General features: G+C 41.3%; 1 protein-coding gene across 12 annotated transcripts in view; it reads right to left on the minus strand.

Moving 5' to 3' along the window:
* LOC102973042 (cationic amino acid transporter 3-like) overlaps positions 1-23,439 on the minus strand; it is a 28,711-nt gene extending 5,272 nt beyond the window's left edge. For 3 of the 12 annotated variants that reach the window (XM_042991884.1, XM_042991882.1, XM_042991880.1), the window contains exons 1-2: positions 23,272-23,439; positions 6,412-6,523 (exon numbers count right to left, since the gene is read on the minus strand). The gene's annotated coding sequence lies outside the window, so the exon portion shown is untranslated. Of the gene's footprint in view, positions 1-4,813; positions 4,846-6,411; positions 6,524-9,146; positions 9,196-13,425; positions 13,557-16,491; positions 16,563-17,150; positions 17,235-23,271 lie in introns of those variants that run through there. The other 9 variants (XM_042991883.1, XM_042991881.1, XM_042991885.1 and 6 more) reach the window with 9 other exon arrangements.
* Between the last annotated feature and the right edge of the window lie 205 nt (positions 23,440-23,644).

A 23,644-nucleotide genomic window follows, 5' to 3' on the forward strand; every position in this document is an offset into this window, starting at 1 on the left:
TGATACATTTATCACACAATAATAAATTTACTTTTGTATTAATAATTGACATTTTGAAAGGCAGTTAAGAAAAGAAGCCCAAAACTTCCTACTGAGTCATGACGACTGAGTTTGTCATGCTTGCCATGCAGGTCAGAGTAAAATCTTTCTTTCTTTGTTTCTTTGTTTCGTTTCTCTCTCTCTCTCTCTCTCTCTCTCTCTCTCTCTCTCTTTTTCTTAATTCAAGTCAGTTAGCATAAAGTGTAGTCTTGTCTTCAGGAGTATAACCTAGTGATTCATTTCTTACACATAACACCAGGTGCTCATCCATAAAAGTGCCTTCCTTAATGTTCATCATCCATTTACCCCATCCCCACACCCACTACTCCTCCAGCAACCTTCAGTTTATTCTCAGTATTTAAGAATCTCTTATGATTTACCTCCCTTTCTGTTTTTTCTTTTTAATTTTTCCTTCCCTTATGTTCATATGTGGACTTTCTCAGATTCCACATATGAGTGAAACCATATAATATCTTTCTCTGACTGACTTATTTTGCTCACTATAATACCCTCTAGTTCCATCCATATTGTTGCAAGTGACAAGATTTCATTCTTTTTCATCACTGAGTAGTATTCCCTTGTGTGTGTGTGTGTGTGTGTGTGTGTGTGTGTGTGTGTGTGTGTGTATCACATTGTCTTTATCCATTCATCAGCCGATGAACATTAGGGCTCTTTCCATACTTGGGCTATTGTCGATAGTGCTGCTGTAAACATTGAGGTGCATGTGCCCCATAAAATGAGCATTTTTGTATCCTTTCAATATATTCATAGTAGTGCAATTGATGAGTTGTAGGGTAGTTCTACTTTTAATTTTTTGAGAAAACTCCATACTGCTTTCCAGAGTGGCTGCACCAGTTTTCATTCCCAACAGCAGTGCAAAAGTGTTCCCCTTTCTGCACATCCTCATTTCCTGAGTTGTTAATTTTAGCCATTCTGACAGGTGTGAGGTGATATCTCATTGTGGTTTTGATTTGTATTTTCCTGATGATGAGTGATGTTGAGCATCTTTTCGTGTGTCTATTAGCCATCTGGATGTCTCCTTTGAAAACGTGTCTATTCATATCTTCCTCCCATTTCTTCACTGGTTATTTGTTTTTTGGTGTTGAGTTTGGTAAGTTCTTTATAGATTTTGGATAGTAACCCTTTATCCAATATGTCATTTGTAAATATCTCCTCTCGATTCTGTTGGCTGCCTTTTAGTTTTGCTGATTGTTTCCTTTCATATGCAGAAGATTTTTATTTTGATGAGGTCCCAATAGTTTATTTTTGCTTTTATTTGCCTTGCCTTTGGAGATATGTCAAGTAAGAAGTTGCTGCTGCCTAGGTCAATGAGGTTGTTGCCAGTTTTTTTTTCCATAGGATTTTGATGGTTTTTCATCTTATATATAGGTCTTTCATCTGTTCTGAATATAGTTTTGTGTATGGCATAAGAAAGTGTCTAGTTTCATTCTTCTGCATTTCACTGTCCAGTTCTCTCAGTACCATTTGCTGAAAAGACTGTCTTTTTTCCACTGGATACTCTTTTCCTGCTTTTTTTTGAAGATTTGTTGGCCATATATCTGTGGGTACATTTCTGGGTTCTCTATTCTATTCCGTTGATCTATGTATCTGCTTTTGTGCCAATGCCATACTGTCTTAATTATTACAGCTTTGTAATACAGCTTTATGTCCAGAATTGTGATACCTCCAACTTTGGATTTCTTTTTCAGCATTACTTTGGCTGTTTGGGGCCTTTTCTGGTTCCATACCAATTTTAGGATTGTTTGTTCTAGCTCTGTGAAGAGTACTGGTGTTAGTTTGATAGGAATTCCAATAAATATGTAGATTGCTTTGGGTAGTATAGACATTTTACCGATATTTTTTTCCAATCCATGAGCGTGGAATAATTTTTCATTTCTTTGTGTCTTCTTCAATTTCTTTCATAATCTTTCTATAGTTTTCAGCATATAGATCTATTTCCTGTTTAGTTAGATTTATTACTAGGTATTTCATAATTTTTGGTGCAATTGCAAAAGGGATTGATTCCTTCATATCTCTTTCTGTTGCTTCATCATTGGTATATAGAAATGTGTCCAATTTCTATACATTGTTTTTATATCCTGAAACTTTGCTGAATTCATGTATCAGCTCTAGTGGGTTGTTTTTTTTTTTTTTTTTTTTGGTGTAGACTTTAGGGTTTCTATGTAGGGCATCATGTCATCTGTGAGGAGTGAAAATTTGATTTCTGCCTTTCTAATTCATATGGCTTTTATCTTTTTTTGTTGTCTTATTGCTGAGGATAGGACTTCCAATACTATGTTGAATAACAGTGGTGAGAGCGGACATCCTTGTCATGTTTCTGATCTTAGGGTGAAAGCTCTCAGTTTCCCCCAATGAGGATGATATTAGCTGTGGGCCTTTCATATATGACTTTTATGATGTTATGGCATATTCCTTTTATCCCTATTTTCTCCAGGGTTTTTATCAAGAAAGGATGCTGTGTTTTCTCAAATACTTTTTTTGCATCCATAGAAATGATCATATGGTTCTTATCCTTTCTTTTATTAATATGGTGTATCATACTGATTGATTTGTGAGTACTAAACCAGCCCTACAGCCCAGAAATGAATCCTACATGAGCATGGTAAATAACAATTGTAAAAATTTATGCTCCAAACTTAAGCACACCCAAATACATAAATCAATTAATCACAAACATAAGCAAAATTATTGATAATAATACCATAGTTGTGGGGTATCTTAATACTCCACTTACATCAATGGACAGATCATCTAAGCAGAAAATCAATAAGGAAACAGCTCTGAATGACACTTTGGACAGATGGACATAACAGATATATCAGAACATTTCACCATAAAGCAGCAGAATATGCATTCTTCTCAAGTGCGCATAGAACATTCTCCAAAATAGATCACATATTGGGTCACAAAACTCCCCTCAACAAGTACAAAAAGATTGAGATCATACAGTGCATATTTTCAGATCGCAATGCTATGAAACTTGAAATCAACCACAAGAAAAAATTTGGAAAGACCTCAAATACTTAGGAGGTTAAAAAACATCCCACTAAAGAATGAATGGGTTAACCAGGATATTAAAGAAGAAATTTAAAAATACTGTACATGGAAGCAAATGAAAATGAAAACATGACAATACAAACCCTTTGGGATTTATAAAAAGTAGTCATAAGAGAAAATACGTTGAAATTCAGGCCTATCTCAAGAAGGAAGAAAGTTCCCAAATATACGTAACTTTATACCTAACTTAATACCTAAAATATATCTAACTTTATACCTAAAGGAACTAGAAAAGGGACAGGAAATAAATCTCAAAGCCAGCAGAAGAAGGTAAATAATAAAGATTAGAGCAGAAATAAACAATATAGAATCAAACAAAAAGAAACAAACAAAAAACAGTAGAACTGATCAATGAAACTAAGAGCTGGTGTTTTGAAAGAATAAACAAAATCGATAACCCCCTAGCTAGACTTCTCAAAAAGAAGAGAGGACCCAAATAGATAAAATCATGACAAATGAGGAAAGACCACAAACACACCACAGAAACACAATTATAAGAGAATACTATAAAAAATTATATGCCAACAAACTGAATAACCTGGAAAAAATGGACAAATTTCTAGACACTCACACACTACCAAAATTCAAACGGGAAAACATAGAAAATTTGAATAGGCCCATATCCAGCAAAGAAATTGAACTCGTTATCAAAAATCTCCCAAAAAGTAAGAGTCCTGGGCCAGATGGCTTCTCAGGGCAATTCTATTAGACATTTAAAGCAGAATTAATAACTATTCTTCTCAAACTCTTCCAAAAAATAGAAATGGTAGGAAAACTTCTGGACTCATTCTCTGAAGCCAGCATTACCTTGACTCCAAAACCAAAAACCCCACTAAAGAGGAGAATTACAAGCCAATATTTCTGATGAAACTGGATGCAGAAATTGTCAGCAAGACACTAGCAAATCGAGTTCAACAGTACATTAAAGGGAAGAAAGAGATTCTGAATTCTTTGATCACAGGAAGGCAACACAGTTTAGGAGTTAGGAGTAAAGGCTCTGCAAGTAGAGTGTTCAGATTCAAATCGCACGTCAACCTCACACTGGGTGACTCTGGACAAATTAGTTCACCTCTCAGGGATTAAGTTTCCACAACTTAATCAAAAGCCTCAGTCAAAAGAGAGTAAAAGTAAATATTTCATAGGGTTTATGTGTGGAGTAAGTGAAATGATGCCTGTAAAGTACTTAGTTTTGTGCCTAACATACAATATGTACTTAATATAATCCACCTAATGTTTAATATTGAAATCTGATCCAAAGTACCAAAAATCTGATAATTAATTAGTCTTTATAAATGTCTAGTATCACCCACTAAAACTCAACCCTGTCATCTAGCCCTCATGAGAAAATGAAAGAGTTTTATTCCGTATATTTCTCCTTGAAACTCTAAGGGCTCTAATTAGATACCTTTATACATGCTGATGCTAAACACTTGGTCCTAGACTGGCTGAGTTAAACCAGGATTGAAAAATTCAAGGCTCAAATACAGTAACAACAACAACAACAACAACAACAACTTTGCCTACAGATGCCTCATCTTATTTCAGGGGCAGTGGTGGGGACATTAGAGGTAAGAGAAATGAACATTATGTCAGAAATTTTGGATTCCAGACATGGCTCTTCTGTTTGATAACATAAACTAAGGTGATTTTTTTAATCTCTCTAAGTGTCAGTTTCCTTATCCACAAGGAAGCTTACCTGACTTCCCTTATTGGATCCACATGAGAATTCTGTAAGAAGATATAAACTATCTGACACTGCTGGTGGGAGTGCCATCATCCTGAAGCACAGTCTTAGTGGAATTATAAATGCACACACCCTCCTACTTCTCCCAGGTAAACACCCCAAGGAAAGTCTCTCCTGAGTCCATAAGGAGACTTATATGAGTGAGTTCATTACAAGACTGTGTGGAAGCAAAATGTTGGAAGCTTTGCCAGCATCTGTTACTAGAGGAATGTATAAGTAATATGTGCTGTATATGCATAATGAAATACTACACAGCAGTCAGGAATAATACTGTAGATTTATAGAGCGTTACTTGGGTAGATTTCAGAAACAATGTTAGGTAGCAACAGTAAAAGCAGGATGAGGTGTATAGCACAATGTTATTTATGTACATTTAAAAACAAGCAAAAAAATTATGTACATTTTTCAAGAATACACATGTATCTGTTAAAAACGTCACATCGTTTTTCTGCTCAAAACCTTCCACTACTTTCCCTTTTTATTCATAGTATAAGCCAAAGTCTGCACTTATAATGGCCCCCAAATCCGACAGTATTTGTAACTGACCCAGCCACCTTTCAGCCTTCTGTTTCTCTCTGCTTCCACTCATTGTTCTCTAGCCACTGGCCTCCTAAACATTCTGGCCTCCTAACATACCAGATAAAAACCTTTGTACTTGCTGTCTCTATAACTGCACCACTTCTAGCTCACATATCCACATGGTTGATTCATTAACTGCATTTGGTGACATAGCACATTTGTAGCATATCCTTCCTTAAGCAACCCATAAAAAAATGCAGTCTCCCACTAACCACCCACAAGGTACCTTATCACCCCGCCCCCTTTTTTTCCATGGTACTTATTACTACTTAAGGTACTACATGTTATATATTTGTTCATGATTTTTCTCATTCAAAAATAATGCAAGCTCCATGAAAACAGGATTTTTTTTATTGTTTTGCTCCTGACTGTATTCCCTGAATCTACAACTGTGCCTGACACAGAGTCAACACTGTGAATTTGTTTGAGTGGATGAACGTATCTAAATACACATATAGATCATAGATTGGAAGAGCATTTATACATACGCTAAAGAAATTGTCACCCCCCTTGAGGACGGGATACGAGAATAGATCATAATGAAAGGGGGAAATAAAATCCATTGATACAAGGCCTGACAGGAAGCGATGGTGCTAATAATCCATGATTAAGGCAAGGTTGACTCCACTCTGTGCATTTCAGGTTCAACAAAGGAATTTCATGAGATGATGATGTGAGAGGATGAGGTTCAGAGCCTGAGAAATGTCAGGCACTAAACAGATTTAAATGGAAGAAAACCGGAATCCTATAATCTCCAGGACATGGAGAATACAAGGAAGGAGGGTGCTAGAGGAGGGTGGAGAACAACTGAAGATCAGGCATACCTCCTACCAGTTACTCTGAACTCATCTCCCTTTTCCTAATTCCTCTTTCTCCTTTAGTCCTTCAACTGTCTCTGGAGGCTCCTTAATGGACACTAAGAATGCTTGTACCATTTTTCTCTCTCTGGGGAACCGTCTCCAGCCACCTACCTCTTAACAAAGGCACAGCTGTAGTTCCTCACATTTGTTGAATCACAGACCTCGCTGACACTGGTCACCTCAAAGAAATGTCCTCCACTCTACTGAATCCCATCCATGGACCCTAAGTAGGAATCACAGAGGACGACCATCTGAATGGCAGGGTGGGAGAGGGGTAATGTTTTTGACAACTTCTGCTTCCCTCAACTGTGTTGTGCAGGGTGGTCCTTGCGCTCTTCCCACTTTTACTGAAGATGAGGGAAAGTGGGCCAGAAAGTATGAAGATACCAGAGAAGCAACTCAAAGAACAAAACACCTGGGAACTAAATAATTATAGTTTGTGACTCAAACAGAAGCAGTACGAACAAACAAATGAACAAAATAACATACAGAAGAGAAAGTAAACCCATGATTGGGAATTCTGAGAGAATCTACCACAAATCCAGCTGATAACAGCACAGAAACATCGCCCTTATACACCATATTCAGAAATTCCCTTTGTCAATGCAATAATCTGTGATTTTTCCAATAGTTTATATTCAGTCCAGACTCTCTGACCCAGCTGTCACACCCCCACCCTAATTCTCCCTCTACCCTCAGGCCCATCACCTTCTTCCTAACTGAGTTCCACACATCCTGACTTGGCCTTCCTGGAATGAGCCTTGGGCCTGGGTAAATCACCTGCTCTGTCAGGCATGCTTCATGTGTAAAGGAAGATGGGGGTGGGTAGCAGACATTATCTAAAATGGTAGCCCAGTGGCAGGAAGATGGTTGCAATTTCCCTAACAACCTAAATACTTCCAGGATTGGACTTCCCAAACCTCAGTCATCATACAGGGCTTCCAGATGCTGCCTGCACAAACATTTAGGAAACACCTGTCACAAGAGACTGCCCCAAATGCTACAAAGGCAGGTAGGAAGGCAGATGGCACCAGTTTAACAAGGATGGTTTAACAAAACATCTTTTTAAGCTTCCTAATTCATATGGCTATTTGCTCCCCAGACTGGGCTGCCAATTGGAAGCAGACTGTGAATGTTTGCCATGGAATGAAAATATCCTTTTCATCCTTAATCCAAAGAACCAGTGCCAGAAAAATGTCAGCTTGCCAGTCACTCCAAAATATGACTAACCCTGTCTCAGAGCTAAAATGTCAGGGTGATGCTGGGAAAATGGACATCACCTATGTTAGACTGATCATTCTTGCTTGGTTTTTGTTGACAACCAGACATCTGACCTAGTAGAATATATAAAATGGGCATTAGCGTTCTCTATTGTGAGCCATATCTGTGACCAGCACTGAGCTCACAGCACCTAGAGCATTGTTAGTATTTATTAATCATCCATGGAAATAAACATAAAGACCAATGGGCTTCAGGCATCAGTTCAGACCTCTTTGTCTATTTTTGAAGCTCATTATTTTTTAAAGTTATCAATGAATATGGATGTGAGCTAAGAAATAATGGGTATTCTGAACATGCTATTAGTCAACAGAAGACCAACAGAAAAGAGAAAGGATTGCCTTTCCATTTTATATTCAAAAGGAAGAAAACCACAAATACATCCAGAAACAAAAGAATTCACAAAGTAGTCTCTAAGGATCTTGACTTTATTCATGGAAACTGCATAAAAATCTGGAATAAATCTAAGAAATTCCAACTGAACTCATTGGTTTCAGATATTTGGGGATCAGCAACCTAGCCCTCAATTCAATTCAGCTGACATGAAGTCACTTAGACATTTAGCACCTTGTCCATACTAGACCTATACCTAGTAGGTTCCTATACTTTACAAATATAGCATATCCAGAGCCAGCCTCCTGCCATACTTACTGGACCACACTGCTGGTCCTTAAAATTGGTAACTCTAAACAATAAGATTAGGTCTAACTCTCGGGTCTAACTCAGATTCACCCAGAAGCCTTCAGAGAGTACTGCACTTGAAGCAGGATAAAGCCCTAAGTCACATTCTACCTGATCACTACACTGCATCAGATAACTGAAGTGTGAATGTTCTATAACCTCCTTCTGGAAAAGGACACTTTATTTAAGTCTTAAAAAGATACACACACACACACACACACACACACACACACACACACTTCCAACCAGACCCACAGTTTCCTGCTCTCTATTGAGTCCAAACTTCTAAGATTATATATATATGGCTTACTTTTCACTGTTTTTCTACCACTTATTACTATATTAACCTTTTCCGTGGCTCCTGCTTGAACAGGACAAGCCTTTCCTCACACATGCACATCTTACTGGCATTAACATCAGCCCTCACACAGACCATCCCTTTGCCTAGAACACACTGTTTCCAAACCGTGTTCAACATGACCTTCCTCCTGGAAGCTTCTTTGGTCACACCTACAGATATAAATCTGATCTCTCCATTGTGCTCTCCTTGCCCTTCTCTCCCCTCATTAATATCCAGTGGCATAACTCTCTGAACTAGAATTCTCTACTGGGAGGGCACCCAGTTAGGGAAGAGGGTAGGAGTAGTAGGTGATGAGGTGGAGCCAAGGAGCAAAGCTTCTGCCTGATGATACTTCCAGCTTGCCTTTCCTTCCCCAGCTGAAACTGAGAAGATTAACTGGCCACAGCCAAGGAAGTACCCCAGGCTCTACATATCAGTTGGTGATGTCAGAGATCTGACACAAGAACTGAAGCCCAAGTCCATTTCACCACAAGAAAGCGAAAGTACAAAGGAAGTAACCCAAGTCAGCTCAGACAAAGCACAGTACCTATGACATTTATGATTTGCTCCAGTGTCATCCCCTTGATGTGTGACAACTGAACAAGACAGAAAACACACAGTTTTATTACTTTCATTGATTTAATTTGTTTGGAAAATAAGTCACCTAATGCTTTGGCATTAGGCAACATGACACAATACTCAAACTGCACAACTATATTTAAGGCTGGTCTCCAGAAGGGAGGAGTGGGGCAAAAGCCAGTAGATTGAGAGGTATGGAGAATAGGATTTCACTATTTTCAGGAGGATGGGGAAGTACCCATCAAATGCCTTTGTGTTGTAAGCTCCCACATAAAATAATTTTCTCTCTTTGCTACCATTGTTGGTGTACTCTCTGTAAATGGCTACATAGATGGCTTCTGGGTAGTTTGGATTATGCCTAAAATGAGAAAGGGGGGGGTGCCTGTGTGGCTCAGTTGGTTAAACCTCCAACTCTTGATTTCAGGTCAGGTCATAATCTCATGGTTCATAAATTTGAGTTCAGCTTCAGGCTCTGCACTAACAGTGTGGAGCCTGCTTGAGATTCTCTCTCTTTCCCTCTATGTCTCTTTTCCTCCTCTGCTTGTGCTCTCTCTTTCTCCTTCAAAATAAATAAACTTAATAAAATAAAATAAAATAAAATAAAATAAAATAAAATAAAATAAAATAAAATAGAAATCACAAGTTTTCTAAGTGAGAAAGACTGGATTCAATCTATTAAAGATCAGATTTCAATTAAGCATAAATCACTACAAAGGTAATTTCCAAATTAGATAATTCAGGCACCACAGTAATTCTTTCTTCAAAAGAACTCAAGCAAAAGCAACATTTTTCTTCCCCCTAAACTATCATACCAACCTTATTATCCCCAAATGATCATGCACTTAGTTGCACAAAGTGAAAGACAGTGGTGGCGAATAGAGAATTCTCCTCTCTGGGAATGAATAATTAAGAGCTTTTCATAAACAACTCCAACTTTCTAAAATATGTAAAAGATACATAAACTATGAACCAGGAAGGGTATTCCTAAATCAGAACGAACAGTTGAGGCAAGGGCATGTCAAGATCCCAGATGGCTTCCTAGTCAATAGAAGGTAAGAATAGTAAGGACCTCATTTTCCAGTGTTGGCAAGAAAGTGAGTATCTTGTGTGCACTGCAAGTCAGCCTGAGAGGCCTCATGAAAGAGGTGGGAATTAGTCCATCTTGGCATTATGCATAACTGTTCACTGGGAAACTATCATTTCAAGCTACATGTTTTGCTTTAACCATGATCCAATAAATACAGCCTCTTTGAGGCCTTCTTTCCATGACCCCCATGAAAAAATATAAAACAAACTCCACCACACCCTGAGCCAGTAAATCCAGTTTGCCCAATTTTAACTGGATTTAACAGATCCAGTTAAATAATTGCTACAGATATTAATACAGATATAGATACTGAGATATAATAATAGTAATACTACTACTACTACTAATAATAATAATAATAATAATATAATAATTCTCAGGGGTTTTTTTCTGTGCTGAAAAGGAAAAGAGAGAAAAACCACAAAGGTGTAAGTTGTTCCCTGGGGAAAGAGAAGTACAGCTCAGATAGCTTCCCTGAAATGTTGGAAAGAAAGCTGAAGTAACCAAACTCAACTTATGCTAAAGAAAATAAATATCCAAACTTATCTCTCAAGAATCTCCTGAGAACAACCTCACCAAATGGATCACCTGCCAGGCATCCTCCCACCTATAATCTTACTTTGCACTATATTCTGTTTGCATGTTACTTGGAAGAAACCATTCTCTAAGTTTGTAGGATAAAAGTTCCATAGGGTAGAACCTCTTTCATGGTCTCTGAATACAGCTAGAAACCCGAATTCTGCAAGCCAATCATACAAGGTGCAATCCAGACTTAAACTTGAAGGGATGGCAACCTCCAAACTGTATGCTCTTTAGACCAAGCAAAAACACATCCATCTCGTCCAACTCACCCACCTACCCTACCACCCCCAGATCCACGCCTAAAATTCATTCCAGTCTGGCAGACCATGACTTCCAAGTCACTGAAAACCCATCCTGCTGCAAACTAACACACTCCATACCAACTGTATGTAGACCAAATCCATCCATCCAAATGTAGACCAAAATCTATGTATATATAGAAAAAAATCTATGTAGATGGAAAACAAAGCATTTTTGCTTCCTTCCCACAATATGTATGAAGTCACTGCTTCATGCACACACCACACTAGTAACAGTGAACCATTATTTGAGTAAAAAGCAGATAACCAGAGCTTCTCCAGAGGCTGTATAGACTCCATATCATCTACTACCATTCTGCGATGGTTGTGAACAAAGAGACTTTTCTGAGTCTCTCTGGGTAACTTCAGAGAAGACAGAGTTAAATACAATGTTTCCCATTCATGATTTGACACAGTTACAGGTTTAATTTCAGTTAGAATCCAGTTTTGGAGTTTCTTAATATTTCCATCACACCAAAAACAACATAGATGATCAACTTGAGAAATCAGAAAAGACTTAGTTTCTACTTCCAGAGGTCTTCAGAAATTAGATGGGCTGCAGGAACAATCAGAAATAGAATTTCCAAAAACAGAATCAGAAATAGAGCTGGGAAAACCAAGGAAGGGTGTGCAATTAAGAGATTAGAAAGTTATGTGATATATTGATTTTAATGGTAAAAATCTATTTCTTCTCTACTTCCCCCTATGATTCCCTACTCCTTTTCTCAACCCTGAATCCAGTCAACACAGAACACCTAATAAAGTCCTCAGAAGAGAGCAGTAGAAGGAAATCCAACTGGCTGTCCACTCTATTTTCCAAATTACAACTGTAATGTAGGACGGTCTTTGTCTACAATGAGAACCGATCCAAACTTTTTTTTTCCCAAGAAGCCTTGCTTAACATCTGTATTTACACCCAGATCCTTTCTTGCCTTCTCAACAGAATCCAGAAATCCATTCAGTGGACCCATTATCACCAAACCCCATGTCCTCTTTTAGACCAGCAGTTGTTAGTGGTGGGAGCCCATTGCTCCTTCTTCCATGTACCTCCTCCCAATGTACACCCTCAGTAATACACGGCATACAAGGTGGCTTAGGAAAGGACAACTATCTCTCAGCTACCTTTCTTCATATCGTTAACTGTGTCCTTCTATCCTCCCCATGGATGTGCTCAGCTGACTCCTTCTCTCTGTCTTCTTACAACACCCCATGCTTGCTTCCTCTCATTCACCAGGGAGCTGCTCCATTCTGCTTCTTGCTCCGTAGGAAAATTAATCGGGTTTGTTTGTTTGTTTGTTTGTTTGTTTTGTTGGAAAGAAATCAGATCATGTGAAAGTTGCATCATGACTCAAAGTCCTGTGTTCTTATCCAAATATAAATCCATATCACTTCTCCACCAAAACCCCTCTGCCTCACCCCAGCTCATGCATCATAGTGTATAACAAAAAGCCTCTGCCACCACTCTTTTTAAGGGACACCCTTTATCCCTATCCCCTTGTTCTTTCTAATCCCCAGGATGCTTTGTGATTTCTGTAATAAAAAGAAAAAAGGACAAAGATAAACCAAAAGAATATAATGCAAAACTTATATTTTATCAATGTGGAATATACTGGTAAAGGAAATTTGCCTTTCCACATGATTTTGCTTAAACTAAGGTTAAAATTAATCTGCCTTTTGGGAGGTAATAACACATGTCAATTGATAATGGAAAGAAGTTGCCCAAGAACTGCTGGAGGGCAAGAGAAAGACAACTTAGACATAAACACTTGCTACATATAATCAATTAAACAAGTGTTGTGTATGTATAGGGTAGTCTGGGCTTCTAGTGTTGGGCTACTGCCCACAGCATACATGCCTGTTGGGGGTAGGGAGTGTTGACCAGACAGCCATTTAAGACTCTAACAGCCTTTAAATTAAAAAGTTGGAAATATGTTTTGTGATAGGAGCAAATTGCCTCTTAGAGATCCAGGAAGTCATACCCATTCCAGGCTTCTCCTCTAAACCTTTATTGGTAAATAAACATAAACATCTATCATGAACATAAAATTTATAGATTAAGAACAGAGCCATCAGGTTTCAAGGTTTATTCAAACCTTGAAAGAACTGACTCATTTATAAAATACTTGGGACCTCAGAGAAGCCTTCATAAAATGTTTTAAAGACTTCTAGGCAGCCACACCCCAGGAGATTTTCGTAATCTTTCCTCTTACAGCCTGTCCTGACCTATAATCAATCCCCACCACAACTCTTTAAGTTAGATAGTACACGTAGGGAGATACCTTCAGCAGCTGTAAAAATAGATATATGTCTCTTTGAGCATGGAGGAAGAAGCCCCTCAAATCATCATGGTGACAGGGGACCACCTTATCAAACTTGACCTGCTGTCCTGAAGTCCACACCAGTGTCCTCCCTAAGAAGATAGGACACAGAGACTTTCAGAATCTCCAGTGAGAAAGTGTGGCAAAACATGGAAGCAGTAGAGACAGGTGGAAAAATTTTCATTCATTCAAACAATGTGTCTAAGCATACTATGTGCTGGACCCTGTGGGAAAGACAAAGATGAGTAAGGCAAGCTCTGCACCAGGTCAGAAAGAAAAGACCAGGAAGGACAGCAGAACAAAGATGCGGGAAGGACTCTGGAGGAGAAGCACCAAGGAAAAACCTCCCCTAGTTCATATTTTCCTCAGCATATCTGAGAACCTTTCTGGTCTGGAGGAGAACAGAGTTCAGGACTCAAATTCCTCTGGCCCCAGAAAACTTGCCTGCCCTTCCCAAACTCACAAAGCCTCTAATATGCACTCCCCAATCCAAAGTCTAGCTCCAGTGCCATTAAATACCCTCTGCTCAAACACCATAAAGTTAGACAGCCAGCAGCACTCCATCACAGCCTTCTTCCTCTCTGGTTCTGTCTCCGTTATCTTGCCAACTCTATAAACAAGAGAAACCACTTACCCATAGGCTATTTCTGCCAATGAGGAGAGAAACATGAGAAGAAAGTGCAATCAAAACCAGTGAGAGGAAAGGGCTTAGACAAGTAGAGTCAGGGCTTAGAGTGGAGGTTAGCAGGGGACCCTCAGGGATTCGGGCCCTTGGGAGAAGCAGGCCTTCTAGGGGTTGGAGTCTTCAGGGATGCAGGGCATGGGAATGGTGGGAAAGGGAAAGGAGGTGGCTTAGAGGGAAACCAGGAAGAAAACTAGAAGTGGACAATGGAAGACCAGTGTGTCCTTGCATGGGTGAGCAAGTAGACTGAGGACCTAAATGATACTTTGTTGGAGACTTTGTGGGCAGCAAGATGTTGTTCATTTAGAAGTCAACAATCTTCCCCTGGTCCTGGTTGGCACAAAGAGAGTGTGAGGAGCCAGGTGGAACCCAGCCTGTGGTGATTTGGAGGCCAGTTACAGATCCAGTTAAAAAGCCCACTGAAGAGCTCTTTAAACAAGCATAGAAGCACCACCACTCACCTGCCTCTCCCAGAAACTCCTACTGGGCTCCTCTACCACCACTATTCATTCCAGCTCCCTCACCCATGTTTCCCATCACTCCAGAAGTAAAACCAAAGGGGATTTGGCTTAAACTTTACCACAAGGGATTTACTGAAACAGGCATTCAGCATTCATAGAAAATTCCAACTGAATATGCATTGAAATTCTGCTGGAAAAAGTAAAGAAAAAGATGTACTCTCTGTCTAGAGAGCTTGCTGCTCTAGACATTCAAAATGTAAGGCTTCCAAGACCCTGAAACATGACCAAAGGAAGGTACCACCTCTTTACCAGAATTATAATCTTCAAACAGAGGCAAGACTTCTCAGAGATGGAGAAGATGGGGCCTACTTAGAGACTGAGGGCTGAATGCACAAGTGATGGCCCAAGAAGGAATGGGTCTCAAGGAAAAGGGGAACTACTGCCTTCTCTTAGTAGTGCTGAGGATGTCTCTAAACCCTAAATTAGGTTCCTTAAAGCCTGGAGTAGAGGTGGAGGGAAGAATTCAAGGGTAGTAGCATGTCTCTAAAGTGACAAAGGCTATAATAACTACACTAAGAACATTAAAATTAGAGCAGTGATAATTGCTCCAAATCTTAAGTTTTAGTCATAATCCAGTTTTGGAAATTCTTAACATTTCTATCACACCAAAACAAGATGATCAACCTGGTAAATCAGAAAAACCTGAGCTTCTCGTTCCAGAGATCTTCAGAAACTATATCAGATACCAGGAAGAATCAGAATTACAATTTCCAAACAGGAATCATTAAAGAGAGCTGGGAAAATCCAGGGAGGGAGTAAAATTAAGGGATTAGAAAGCAATGTGATACGTTGATGTCAAAAGTAAAAATCCATTTCTTCTCCATTTCTCTCTACAATTCTATATCCTTTTTTTCTCAACCCTCAATCCTGTCAACACAGAATACCTAATAAAAGTCCTCAGAAGAAAGCAGTAGAAGGAAACCCACCTTCCTGTCCACTTTATTTTCCAAACTACAAGCATAATTTAGGATGACATTTACCTACAATAAGGAGCGATCTACACTCATTTTTTTCCAAAAAAGCCTTGTTAAACAGCTTCCCCCCTCCCCCTCAAATCCTTCCTTCCTTTTATGCACAGAATCCAGAAAGCCATCTAGTGTCCTGTTTACAATTGGCTTTATGATTTCTGTGATAATAAAAATAAAGGGACAAGGATGAACCAAAAGAATATAATCCAAAAATTATATTTATCAATTTGGATGTGTTTGGTAAAGAAAAAAATGAATCTGTCTTCTAGAGGCACTTCCACATATCAATTGACAATGCAGAAAATTTGCCCAGGAAATGCTAGAGGGCAGAGAAAGACAACCCAGAAATAAACATTTGCCACCTATAATCAATAAAATAGGTGTCACACATGGATGAGTGCTGTCTGGACTTCTGGTGTTGGGGTACGGTGTACATGGCAGTGCGGTGGCAGGGAGAATGAACAACAGTTTAATACTCCAAGGGCCTTTAAAATTAAAGAGTTGCAAATACGTTTTTCAATAATACCAAATTACCTTTTGGAGACCCAGAGAGCTATACCTATTTTAGGTTTATCCTTCAAGGCTTTATCAATCAATAAATATGCCTATCATGAGCATAAATTTGATAGATTCTAAGAGAAAGAACAAAGCCATCAAGTTTCAAGGCTAACTTAACACTGGCTCCTTTACAATACATTTGGGACCTCAGAGAATCCATCACAAAGTGTTTTAAAGACAATTGGGAAGACAAACCCTAGGGAAACATGGTAATTATTGCTTTTACAGCCTGACCTACCCTACAAGCAATCCCCAACACACCCTATTTAAAAATTAAATGATAAAGGGAGTGAGATACCTTCTGCAGCTGTAAAAATAGATATGTCTCTTTGAGTATGGAGGATGTACCTCAAATCATTATGGTCAGGGGGAGTACCTTATCATACTGGACCTGCCATTCTACAAAGTCCACACCAATGTCTTCCCTAAAAAGATATGACACAGACATTTTCAGAACTTCAAGTGGGAAAGTGTGGGAAAACATGAAGGACATACCAGAGCCAGGTGGAAGAATCTTCATTCAAAGAACATGTCTATCATATTATGTGCTAGGCCCTGTGGGAAAAACTAAGATGAATAAAGCAAGCTCTGAACCAGGTCAGAAAAGAAAGCCAAGAATAAGGGCAGGGCAAAGAGGTGAGCAGGACCCTGGAGGAAAAGCACCAAGAAATAACCTCCCTTAACTCATATCTTACTCAGCAGAGCTGAGACATTTTTGGTCTGGAAGAGAAGAGAGTGTAGGCCTCCAAATAACTCTGACCCCAGCAAACCTGCCTGCTCTTCCCAAACTCACAAGGCCTCTAGTGTGTACCCCCAATTCACAATCTAGCCATGAAATAACCTCTGCTCAAACCCCAGAGCACTTGGACACCCAGCAGCACTCCAAGCTCAGGCTTCTTCCTCTCTGGCTCTGTCTCAGCTTTCTTGCCAACTCTACAAATAGGAGAAATTACTTACCTATAGACTTTTTGGAGGATAAGACAAGAGAAGAAAAAGCAAGTCAAATCCAGAGACAGGGAAGGAGCTTGGCCAAGGAGAGTCAGAATGAAGAGTGGAACTTGGAGGGTGCCCTCAAGAAGGTGGGGCCTATGGGGAGGCGGGGCCATCAGGAGACAGGGCCATGGGGGAGGCCACAGCCTGGGAAGGGTGGGAAAGGGTGAAGGAGGTACCTTAGATGGAATCCTGGAGGAAAGCTGGAGCTGGGCAATGGAAGACTAGTGGGACGCTGTCTGGGTGAGGAGGTGGACTGAGGGCTCAAATTGGACTTTGCTGGAGACTTTATTTGCAGCAAGATGTGAATTTAGAAGTAAATAAGTTTCCCAGGGCTCTAGGTATAGAGAAGGTCCTAATTGTCAGGAGAAGAGTGTGAGGAGCCAGGTAGAGCCCAGCCTGTGGGATTTGGAGGCCAGTTCCAGGAGCAGCTAAAGAGCACCCCTATAAACAATGATAGAGTCACATTCCCCAGCCACCTCTCCAACAATCTCTCACTATGTTCCTCTACCAGCACCATCCATCCCAGCACCCTCACCTACATGTCTCAAAACTCCAGGAATAAAACTAAAAGGAATTGGCTTATGCTTCATCATGAAGGACTTCCTGAGTCACTCATTCGTCATTCATAGCACATTCTAACTGAATATGCATTGAGTATTGTGCTGGAGAAAGTAAAGAAAAATATATAGTTCCAGGCTACAGAGCTTCTTGCTCTAGACAATCATAACATAGTGCTTCCAAGACTCTGAAACAGTGACCGAAGGAAGGTGCCACCTCCTTTCCAGGATGGTAACCTTCAAACAGAGGCATGTTTTTCAGAGATGGAGAAGATGGGGCCTACTTAGAGAACAAAGGATGAATGCAAAAGTGATGGTACCAAGAAGGCATGGATGTCAAGGAAAAGGGGCACTGATTCCTCTACTTAACAGTGTTGAGATTTCTTTAAACCCTAAATTAAGTTCCTTAAAGAATTGGGTGGAAGTGGAAGGAGGGGCAAAAAGAGTAACTTCAGGTCCCTAAAGTCTACATTAAATATACTAAGACAGATCATTAAAACTGAATCAGAAAAAAAAATTGTTCCAGATCTCACGATGAGTCTCCAACTGAGAAAAAAACTACAAATAACATTGGCCCTGCCCTAAGACATCTCCAGTAGGCAAGACCAAGGGTGCTAATTGAGCACCTCCTTTGTTCCAGGTGCTATACTATGTGGTGGATGAGTGGCCCAGCCAGACTACAGAGCCAAGATTCCTAGAGGCAAAGGAGACAGGCAGGATTTGGAAGGATGGCTGTCATGACAGAACAGTAGGGGAGGGGCACCTGGGTATTTGATTTGTGTCTGTTACAATATTAGGCTGTCTTCCCCTGCCCCAAACTGGGATTTTTCCCAGATGTGCATCTGCTTTGAGGGAAAGAAGGGTATAAGAAGAGGGTCTCTTTGTCGTTGCATCTGGTCACAAACACAATCCTTTCAACTTTCTCCCTATGCTACACACTGCCTCCTCAGTAGAGGCTAGGGGAAATACCAGGGCCCTAGACAATCACCAGAGAAGTAAGACAACTTGTCCAGGGCTGAGGGAACACAGAGGATGCAGAGTTGGTACCATAAGTGTCTCCTGGGGGGGGGGGACAGAATGGGGAACCTGGAAGTTAGAGCCCATCCAGGTGATTTCACATGAAGTGTCTAAACTCTGAGGGGTTAGAGGAGGGAAGAGGAGAAGAGACAGGGGTGTGAGTCAGAGACAGGGGAAGAGGATGAAAGACACAGAGATAAGAGAAGCAAGGAAGAGAGATGGATTGGAGGGCAAGAGAGAAAACATGGATGGAGAGACAGCAAAAGGAGACAGATAGGAGGAGATGTGGGTGGAGAAACTAAAAGGCACACAGGGTGAAACTCACAAAGATGTGATGGAAGAGACACCTTCAAAGACTGATAGAGGGAAGCAGGAAGGGAAACAGCCAGAAGGAAAGCTAAGGGCAGACTCAGTCTTGGAAAATCTCAGCACAAACTATATGGAGTCAAAGAGAAAGGCCCACAGACAGACAGATTTGCCTGACAGAGGTGAAGGTAAAGGAGGAAAAGTAGGAAGGAAGAAGACAGGGCTGCAAGAAGGATGGAGGAGGGAAAATGACAGAGAGAAAGAGGCAAGTGTGGAGCAGGAGGAGGGAGCCAGGCCAGGGAAGGGATGTATATTTGCTTTATGATCCTCTTCCATTGCACCTGATCCCTGCTGAGCCCAGTCCCCTCTCAGGTGCTGCTGGGTGGTGGGTGTGCCCAGAAAGCTGAGAGGGTGAAGCTGCTGCCATCACTGCCCCAGGTTCCCTCCCAATGCCAACCTGGGGATCCCAGAGGCCCCTACATGGATGTGAAAACTGCCTCCTTTACCCTATATATATTTGTGTGTGTGTGTGTGTGTGTGTGTGTGTGTGTCGCAATCAAAAGAGGCCTGAAGCTCAGCCCTAAATTTCTCAGAATAAGTGCAGCCTGGCACAACTGTAGAAATGGAGAGTTTGAGCCAATGAGAAGGAGAAACAGAGGCAGGAATGCAAGTCATGCTGACAAGCTCTGGAGTAAGTGCTGGGGAGAGACTAGTCATGGATCCCATGGAGAAAAGTGAGGAGAGTTTAAGGACTGGGACAATGTCTGTACTGAGAACTAAATAAGCACCATGCACAGTATAAGCAAAATAAGATATTCGAGACCGTCCATTAATGTGGAGTCAACAATGTAGACACTTCTGAGCAGTCACAATCAATGTCTTCAAGCAGCTCTGAACTAAAGGGCTCCCACAAACATACACATGAAATCCACAAAAGAAGAAACTCAGGCAGATAATAGAGACTTTGAGGCCAATGTACATGCTGAATCTAGGTTATAAGAGACAAGTGATGAACAACCATCCAACTGTGTGAAGATGCAAGACAGCATGGCAGGCTGGACTCTGCCTTTTTCCCCAGGCTTTCTTGGGGCTCTGCAAAGACTGGCTCCTCCGTCTCCTCTCAGGGCCAGGGGAGACCCTAACAACATTAACTCAAGCAATCTAAAGGGGAGTTGTTCTCCCAGTCACCATCCCTGACAGCCATATTTGAAGGTCCCAGGTACCAGATATCTGATTATAACTAGAGTCCAAGAAGGCTCTTTAGCAGCAGGAGGGAAGGTTGAGAGGGAAACTTCTGGAGAATCCTGCAGAGAAAAGACCAGGGAGCAAAATCTACCAGGTCCATTCCACCACATGGACACTTATAAGTTTAATAAAGTTCAAAATACCCAGGGTTTCCATTTAATTAAAGCCCGGAACTGGGTAATTATATTTCTTCTCCAAGTTCCACCATTTACCCCCCCACCTCACCCATGGACACACATCTTCTATAGAACACATTGAACCAGAAACTGGACTTTAAAAACTTCCTCCACTATAGAAATGGTCTTAATTTCAGCAAAGAAATTTACAAGACAATTTGGAAAGTATTTCCTTAGACCTAGGGTTGGAAAATACTAGAACCAGAGAAATACATGTGCGCACAAACACACACACACACACACACACACACACACACACACACACAGTATCCAGTATAAGGAAAACCCTCTCTTGACTGGTATTCCTTTTTCTGTGGCATTTACCTCCAGATGATGTATCCCAATCAGGGAACAAAATATAGTCTCCCTAAACATTAGGAAATTAATTCCCTTCTAACCCTTAGTTCCTGGAGGGAGATGATTGTTTCCCTCCCCCAGTCATGGAAAACACTCTGAAGAAGGATCACACAGCCTATAGGTAGGAACCACACATGCAGATGCCTAGATTGCTGTTATATACCCCCAAGGCCTCCCTCTCCTGTTTTATCACAATCTTTCTGCTCCCTGTAGTGTCTATTCTTTGGACTCACACTGTGACTCAACACAGAGGGAAGCAAAGCATCCCAAGGAAAGAGAACACAAAGCCCTTTATTCTGGGATGTGAGAAGAAAGACACACAAGACAAGAAATCCTGGCAGAGAAAAATGCATATAGATTGATAGAGTATGTCAGATTCTACCAGTACTGAGATACCTATGGAAAGGAGGATATAAATAGAGATTGAGAACACAAAGCAAGATCAGAAGAAAGGAAATGCCAGATTTTGAGGATGGGGGTGTGCAAAATACTAGGCAGACAAGAGGCTGCTGTGTTCAGCAGGTGTGGAGAGAATACACTGAGAAGACATCAAAGATGAAGATGATGATGGTTTAAAATGCCTAATGAATTCAGATTTATAAATATAAATGTACACAGGTCTTTGGCATAAATTTATTTTTATCCTCAATAACAGGCTACAGAAGCAGGTATCAGAGCTGCTATTTTACAGATATGGAAACTAAGGCACAGAGAAGTTAAATAACTTGCCTCAAGTCACAGAACTGGTAAGGGAGGATCAAAGAATCAAATAACTGTACTGTGGTACCCCCTCCTGCAGGCTCTGCACTGGGAAGCACCCAGGATTGGGACCTGTTGTGTGAGGGAGAAGTTACTCCCCAGAGGGCAAAAGACCTGCCTCCTGGGGCCCTTCTCAACATGTTCTGCCCAGGAGAGATTGACCAAGTTGAGGCCTCATCTTGGAAATGGGGAAGTCATGCTTTACCCTCTGAAGATGAAAGACTAAACCAGGTCATTTATTGAAGACTTTTAAGCTTTAAAACACAGAATTCAGTTCATGGAAGGGTTGGGTAAGGGGATAACCAGGATAAAGGTCTCAAAGACTTCAGTATTCCCATTACCCCTCCCCACCCCCAGTCCTGTCTCCCTCTCCCTCTTTCTGCCTCCTGACCCCCAGGAGCCTCTGTCCCCACTGTCTAGGCCCTGGCAACTGTCTCTCCCTATCATGGCTCACTAACCCATGCAGTCCAGACTCAGCCATCCTCATTGTCTAAGAGGTCAGAGACATCAGCCTAGCTTCCCAGCCCAGAGCACTGGGCCTCTCTGTCTTGGCTCTCAGACTCATCTTACTAGCTGCCCAGGGCCTCCCACAGGACAGGGCCCTGCTCCTCCATCTGGGTTTCAACTCAGTGTGCAGCACACATAAAGGGTAGAGTGTGTGACTCACTGTATTTTTTTTCATGATCTGTACAATTTATGCACAAGACAGGGACCAAGCCTGGGACCCTGCATCCCCTAAAAATATAGGTATATCTACAAAATATAGGCAATTTATCTCCCCATAACAGGGGGAAGACATTTAGGGAGCCTCTGAGATCAGTGTGTGTGAGGGGAGAGGGTTCATTAGTGTAGGGGCTGAAGAGACCACTGGTAGGGATGGGGGTTGCATAAGAGACTTAGAAATAGGTCAAGAAGATGGAGGAAAGGGTGAATTCAGGCCCTAGGAACCCAAGAGCCAAGTGTAGAGGACAGGACATAGAGCAACAGAATTAAGGCCACATAGAAGAGGACGAAGCTGTCAGACCAGAGAGGGCCAGACGGGTGGGGAGGAGCCCAGCCCTCTACCCACTTCACAGCCTCCAGGGTGGTCCACAGCCCCTGTGGGGACTATGGGGAACTAAGAAAGAAACCCAAGGGACATCATTTGAACCTAAACTGTACTGTGAGGTTTAGTGTCAGGAAAGCAGGCAGCTGGAGGGAATCCATCTTTAGTGGGGCAGTGCTTTCCTTTAGAGATCTCAGGGCCCCTGAAGGAGCCAAGATGGCACAACTGCATGGAAGTTTTTTTGTGTGTGTCTCACACCCATGAAATACAGCCAGATCAATAATAAACCATCCTGCACATCTGGAAAACCAATGTGATGATAAACTCAACAATCTGCACAACCTGAACCACAGAACTCAGCAGGTATGTGATACAGAAAGGTGAACTGGGGGAGAGAGAAACCACAGAGGGCAGAGTGCTGTTTTTTGTGGAGAGAGGATGGAGATGGAGGAGAGTATGGGAAAAGCACCCCCCCCCCGAAAGCAGCTGGAGAGAAAGTGGAAAAGTGGAAATAGCTGCAGGGATTGAACTAAAAATGGATAAAGGAGAAAGGAGAAGGTTTAAATTCCATTAAGACTCTATAAACAGGTGAGCACAGAGTCTGAAACACCACATCTCATTACCTGGTGTGCTCTGGCGGGAAATGGTGTATCCCCAGGAGCAGAAAGTGAGGTCCGAGGGGTCCTTGGGTCACACAGGGAGAGGTGGTGGCTCCTCTGCTGGGAGGACATTTGGTAGAGGCTGGGTAGCTACCCCACAGGCAAAGGTGACAGCAAACTCCAGAGAACAACCACATCAGCTGGTGCTGGAACAAGGACATTAAGGGGGAAGCCTGGTGACAGATGTGTCTTGTGATTTTCCATAATCCCTGAAATGTTGCTGCTACATGATCATGTAAACTTTTTCTGGAGTGGCTGGCACCAGCCACAGTCTCGGGATTGGCAGCAACATGGGCCTGTGAAAGTTCCTAGGTGCAGCCAGCACTTGGCCATTGTT

The sequence above is a fragment of the Panthera tigris genome, chromosome B4 (genome assembly GCF_018350195.1).
Source record: "Panthera tigris isolate Pti1 chromosome B4, P.tigris_Pti1_mat1.1, whole genome shotgun sequence".
Classification (NCBI taxonomy): domain Eukaryota; kingdom Metazoa; phylum Chordata; class Mammalia; order Carnivora; family Felidae; genus Panthera; species Panthera tigris.